Here is a 6,824-nt window from a genome sequence, read left to right on the forward strand (position 1 = left end):
CTATGCTGGTCAAAAGTTTTCCTTTAAAGTTTTCATTAATTTACGCATTTTTTAAATGATTAGAATCGCATATTCATTCATATTTTTTTAGACTATAATTTTTTCGCAGTGAAAATGCAACAATGTCCGTGTTTTAAACTTAAATTCGCGCTCCTCCCTCGTATAAAATACATTTCCAACTTCTCAGTTCTAAAATATTACTCGCACAGAATTTAAAAAAATATATATATTTCCTTTTAACATGCACTAGATTTCAATTATTTTAATTCATAATTTTTACAAATGTTTGACAATTCGTTAATATTTTGGATAACAGAACGTAACCTCCCTTACTCAGCCTGCTCAGTTAGTAAGCGTGCGGCCCGGGGAGAGCATTGAAGTCCAAATCCCTACCCCACTCTGGTACTCTGGTTATTCTACCTCTGAGATGGTTGTAAGACCGAAACCGATAAGGGGTATAATAAAAATACGTCCTACTACGGACAAAATTATAAATATTACGCACTGCGGACGTAACCTCATTTTCATAAGACTAAAAAGTTCTTAAGCCTTTACGAAGATCTATAAAAAGTAAGGTTCGAGAAGTGTTAGTTCTATATCGAAGTGAAGTAACGAAAACCACAAGACAAGATTCTAAGACGAGGAAGATGAGTACGATAATCTTAATTCGCTTGTAGAACGAGTTAGACCTGAACATGACATTGACTATTTGTATTACATTAACAGTATAAATCAACAGATATAGATTTAATAAAAAGGAACCTTATTTAATGATATTAAGTAACCTATGTACGTATTACATACAATTGTTTATGTATTTTTTGGAGAATCGTTTCATGTTTTTGTTATTGTTCTACGTATAATGTAGCCAGTGTAAGAAAAAATAACAAGATTACAGGACTGATAAGAAATCACTAGCTCTGTATTTCGCAGGTAATGGTTTTTTACTATTTCGTAACAAGAATGAGGAGGGTAGTAGTGCCTACAGCAGGAGTAGAATGAGAAGTACTTTCTGGAGCAAGTGTGTGAACAAGACCTTTCCTTTTATAGCGGCTTCATAAGGTATTTTGCTTATCTTTGTCAACTTGCCATTTAATTTTCCCCATTACTTCAGTATCTACCAAGCACTCGATACAGTTCAATTATTTTTTTTTACCCATAATAATTACAAGGTATTACGATCAAGTAAAATGTTATTCTGTTTTCAATAAATGTTTTTACGAATCATCTTCTGTGATGAAAATAAATAATGGAAAATCCAAATTTTGATATTTAGTTTAATGGCCCCTTTTGGCGAAAATCTGTCAATCTAACTACAAATTTACTGAATCAGATTTTTCGTATTTTCTCTTGAACAGAATTTACGATTTCCTGTAAACAAAGTACTTTCATTATATTATTATGGACTAGACTCTGTTATGTGCATATCTAGACTCTAGAGAATGTATTGAAATATTACTCTTGAAAAATTGATAAAACTAAAAAATCTCTGTAATAAATAAAAGACTGTCATAGCAGCTCCTAGTTGACAGAAATCATGGAGTACTTACTACCTTTCCAAATGTCAACGAATTCACTCTCCCCAATCAAAAATCTTTAGGGAAATAGTAAATGCTCTTCGGTTCGCATTGATCTTACCATTCATAATGACCTCAAAATCATTTATCCTCTATCTAGCGAAATCCTTTCTTTGCAAAATTATTGATATGTGCACATCATTGTTTTAGTTTAATTACAGTCAAATTTATTTAATTTTATGAATAATAATTCATCAGTAGTTATAGATATTAAATGCATTTCTTTAGATTTAATGAATTAAATGAAATAATTTTGAACAAAGTTGAATTGAAAAATCGTTTATTTTGGTTGATAAACTTAATAAACTAATGATTTAAATTTATGGCAGAGTGTAACTTGACTAAAACAAATTTAGTACAACGTTAAATTGCAACGAAGGAGTAATTCATGTTAAAATAATTTAATGTTTGACAATGCTACGAATACGTTCTAAAAGATCTAATTGATCTGTTTAAAAGATTTAAACTAAAATTTCAGCATTCATGTTTTATATATTTCTTAAAGTTTTGAAAGATACAAATTTATCTTAAACAAATGGTTGCGTTTTAATTTGCAGTATCATTGAATAGAATGCTTTTTAATTAACGATTAAATCTATAAACTGTTTATTTCATTGAATATTTTCAGATTGAAAACAGCCAATACTGTGAGCCAATGACTGCAAAACTGTCCATTAACCAAAGTGGAAATGAAAAAGACGTTGAGAGAACATCGATCAAATGAGTATGTACAAACAACTTTGTTATGAATCAATTCCTTAAAAAATGTATTATTTAGGTGTAATGTGCATGTTTATGTCACAATCTTATTAATTATATGCATTATTTAGTAGGAGAATAAAAAAAATCTTTTAATTTAAAAAATATATATATTTATTTCATTCCTATTTTTTGTTACATAAACTTAGTATTTGACTTTCTATGATAAGAAATTATACATACATAATTTAATAAAATACAAAAAGAAGTGCTAAAAAACGTTTAAAACTAACGGAGAAAGTTAATGAAACAAAGAAATTTGAGTAAAAACGAAACAAAAACAATTAGGCACAAAAACGATTAATATATAAAACAGAAACTAAAAAGAAAACAAGTAATAAGCCTTTTAATAAGAATTTAGTCTATGAAATTCGTTTGCCCACACTTCACAGAACACTTGCGTCATTCGCTTCCACTCCGTTCTGTCTCTAGCTACCCTAGGCCAGGTCGCTCCACCGCAAATCTTTATCATTTCTCGATCCCAGTCCGTAGTTGGACGTCCTCTTCCTCTTTTCCACATCCTAGGAGTCCACTCTATCAGCATCTTCGCCCACCTTACCTCTCCTCTTATAATGTGACCTGCCCATTTCCACTTCCTTCTCGCCACTCTCTCGATTATGTCTGTCATTTCCGTTATGCTTCTAACCCAAATATTCCTTTTCCGATCCCTCTTTGTTATGCCCAGCATATACCTTTCCATTGCTCGAACAGTTATTCTCAATTTATTCATTGTTCTTGCATCTAAGGTCCAGGCTTCACAGCCATATGTTATTACGGGCAATACCAGTTTTTCCCAAAGCTTAACTTTTAGTTTAACATCCGCTTGGGATTTGAAGAAGTGTTTAAGGCCACACATTTTTTTCCAACCTAGAATGCATCTTCTGGATATTTCAGGAAACTGACCTTCTGAACTTATCTTGTGACCGAGATATACAACATTTTCAACTCTCTTTATCTGGATGTTATCCACAACCAGATCTTCCGGTGGACAGCCAAAAGTGATGAGTTGGGTTTTGGACGGGTTTACAGTCAAACCAATAAGTTTACATTGGTACCTAAGAGAGAATAATGAAGCTAATATTCAACAAAAATAAGGAAACTTTAAGTGCAAAATTGATTGAAAAACGAGTAAGTTCTTAATCTTACATAAAATTGCATGTGCATGGCTGGAACACCTCCAAGTTCACTGGTTTTATCTACTCAATGTTTCTGTGCAATATAAAGTATAAATGATAAATCCCTTTCCCTGCTTTTTACTCTTCATTTTGCTCCCCTTACTCTACAGTCTTTAAGTTTAATTATTTCTTATTTCACAGAAAAATTAAGATGTTTAAAACAATTTTCTCCCCATAGGTATTTGATAAATTATCAGATTATGCCATTAAAATTATGGTACTTTTCCGTTAGCCGGGCGCAAGGGAAAAACAGTTTTGGGTAAAACTGTTTTCTTTACAATTCATTAATATTTGTTTATAGTTGAACTTGTTTTGCTTACTATTAATTAATATTTGTTTATAGTTGAACCTTTTTGACTTTTATTCCGTTGACTTGACTCGCGTTTGGTTCACAATTGGCGGCATTTGCGCCCGGCTAACGGAAAAGTACCAAAATTATATATAAAAGAGATAATATGTTCGGTTTGTCTTATATATGCTCAAGGGAAGTGTGCTAAATTACTTTTGTCCTGGCTTTACATTATGTAATACCAACCTGTAACATAATGTTAATTATGAGTTTGATTATGAAGCTTACTCAGGTTAAATCTCTTTTACAACATTTCAACTTCTATGTGATAAATATATCTTCAAAATTGGTTATTCTGTTACAACGTTAATTGTTTATTTCGAAGTCGTGGGTCCCATATAGTGGACTGTTTTAGAGGCTATGCCTCAACTTCATCTTATGTTTCAATATCAAAATTGCATTACAAAATAAAAGTTATGTGTTTTAAAATGTAGTATGTTTTTTTCTCCATCCAGTGCCTTTGCTCAAGGACCTTTTCTGCCCTTCGCTGGCTACTCTTCATCATGGTCCTTTTCATCCAGCAGCACTCCTACATAAGTTGAGGTAATTCACATCTAATTTCTACATTTCGTTCATGAAACAAATCAGAAAATCTTCGAAGGTACCCTGTTAATTTGTAGAATTCTACTTCAGGTAGTCTTAACTATTATTTATTGCATGTAATTTGAGATAATTCGCAACTATTTCTACATTCCATTAAATAAATCAATGATGAAATCTCCATACTTACCATGTTACATTATGGAACTGATCTTCATATAATCGATATCCATTATTGATTACTTCTAAAGCATTTTAACATCAATTAAACCTTTATTCCGATAAATTAAATATTTTCCTTTGAATCTGAATAAAAAGTTGTTATTTTGTGCAATAGATAGTTTAAATTAGATTTTCCCAGTTAGTTGCAGAATGGTTTAATTTGTTATAAACAGAATTAACTAAGGTTTTGTTTGTAAAATGCTACCGTAATGAATGAAATTCAAATCATTTACTAAGGTTTTAATACTTTCAGCCCTTGGCCGACTCGCAGCCCAGTAGCTGAGACATAATCTAAAATGATTACTTTTGAGGGAATTTCTTTTAACGCTGCAGCACTTCTGTAAATAAGAGGTGATTTCCATCCATGGTCTATTCCTGCAATATCCAAATAAGGAAATCTACCTACCACTCTGTGGTGTTATCTCCCAGGTAATCTTATCCATTAACTTGAGCATTTTTACATGATTAAACCTTTTTGTTCATATATTCCTGTAGAATCGGAATGAGTATAGTAAAGATTCTGTGTTCAAGAAAGTTTTAATTTGATTGGAAAATTGAAAGGTACAAGAACAAAAAATGACGGTGTTTATTTAAAAAATGTTTATTTCACTTAAAAGAGTACAGAAAACTGCTATTTTGAAAATGAATTAAATTCATATAATTACTAACACTCAGTTTTACTTTCTTGCGTTTTCTTTCTAAAAGATTGATCTATTTTTATTTTAACGGATAAAAAATTAACATTGATTTTCAAGGAAGTTGAGTTTGATTTGTAGGGCGATTCAGTAGACGAACAGTCTATCTCATTGTATAATGTTATTTTTCAGAGTTGAAACAGGCGAACTTGGAGTGCTTCCTGCCAAAGAGGTTCATCGAATTAAGCCAAAATGAAAAAGACGTTGGAAAACATCTATCCAATTGCAACTCTCCCAATTATTTTATTACTTAATCAATTATTTGTAAAAAAAATATATTTGAAGTTTGAAAATGTTATGTAAATTTCAATTTTGTTATGTAGGTAATTTTAAGAATCATTACTTAAAAGATGTAATTGAATTTAATGTTTTTGTAATACGAAAGAAAAAAAATGTATAATTGGTAGCAAAATAAAGAATTATCTATAAATTATTAAAAATGTCATTATGTATTTTCTCTTTTCCCGTAGTCTTGTTATTTTCATTATATTTGCAAAGTTACAACTGAAAACAAAGTTAAAAAAAACTAAAAATGATAAGAGGCAAATAAAGTAATGTAAAACTAAAAATTCCGTTTACATTAAACGGAATAATATAAATAAATTAATAGTAGTACGAAAAAATGGCGTCAGAGAGCGTTAAAAAGAAGAAAAAGTAAAAAAAGTTGAAAAAATTGCATCAGTAAGACGTAAAACAAAAAAAAGGAAATTTAGTTCACATACTAGCCACCAGGTTGCAGCACTTACTGGACTTGTTTACTAGGTAAACAAACTTTAGTTTACATATTTGCCACCAGGTAGCAGCACTTACTGGACTTGTATACTATGTAAACAAAATTTAGTTCACATGTTTGCCACCAGGTTAAACTGTTTATATACAACTGTCAAACAAGATGTCTCCTCAGTACGACTACAGAGTCGTACTCGTGAGGAGGGGGCTATGTCGCTCGTCGCTCCAAAAATATGTAATCTAGTCAAAACACCTCTCTCCACATAAACAATCTTGATGATATGTTCTTGGGTTAATAGTTAGGGAGATGTGTTCACCTCGACGGTCGGAAGGCGAATGTTCGCCCCACCCGGCCCGGCCCCCGCGGCGAACTTTCTTATATACCCTCTAGATGGCGTCATATCACCATGACAACGGGCTCCCCCCCTACTATTAGTTCCACCAGCTGTCACTAGATCGCTCGTGCTGTCTCTTTTACCTCTCGTAGCCTTCCTTGCACACTCTCTAGACTTTGGCAGCCATTGTTGTAACCTTGCTAACTTCTTACACACTCTCTAGACTTTGGAAGCCATTGTTGTAACCATGCTATCTTCTTACACACTCTCTAGACTTTGGCAGCCATTGTTGTAACCTTGCTATCTTCTTACACACTCTCTAGACTTTGGCAGCCATTGTAACCTTACTATCTTCTTACACACTCTCTAGACTTTGGCAGCCATTGTAACCTTACTATCTTCTTACACACTCTCTAGACTTTGGCAGCCATTGTAACCTTACT

General features: G+C 32.2%; 1 long non-coding RNA gene across 1 annotated transcript; it reads left to right on the plus strand.

The window, feature by feature from the left end:
- The first annotated feature begins 378 nt into the window (after window positions 1-378).
- LOC141450756 (uncharacterized) lies at window positions 379-5,757 on the plus strand. Its single transcript, XR_012456290.1, has 5 exons — window positions 379-1,062; window positions 2,206-2,301; window positions 3,231-4,403; window positions 4,876-5,051; window positions 5,450-5,757. It is a non-coding gene; the product is annotated as an uncharacterized lncRNA (long non-coding RNA).
- The last annotated feature ends 1,067 nt before the right edge of the window (window positions 5,758-6,824 follow it).

The sequence above is a fragment of the Rhodnius prolixus genome, unplaced genomic scaffold, assembly GCF_049639745.1.
Source record: "Rhodnius prolixus isolate KJV_2025 unplaced genomic scaffold, Rpr scaffold_8, whole genome shotgun sequence".
Classification (NCBI taxonomy): domain Eukaryota; kingdom Metazoa; phylum Arthropoda; class Insecta; order Hemiptera; family Reduviidae; genus Rhodnius; species Rhodnius prolixus.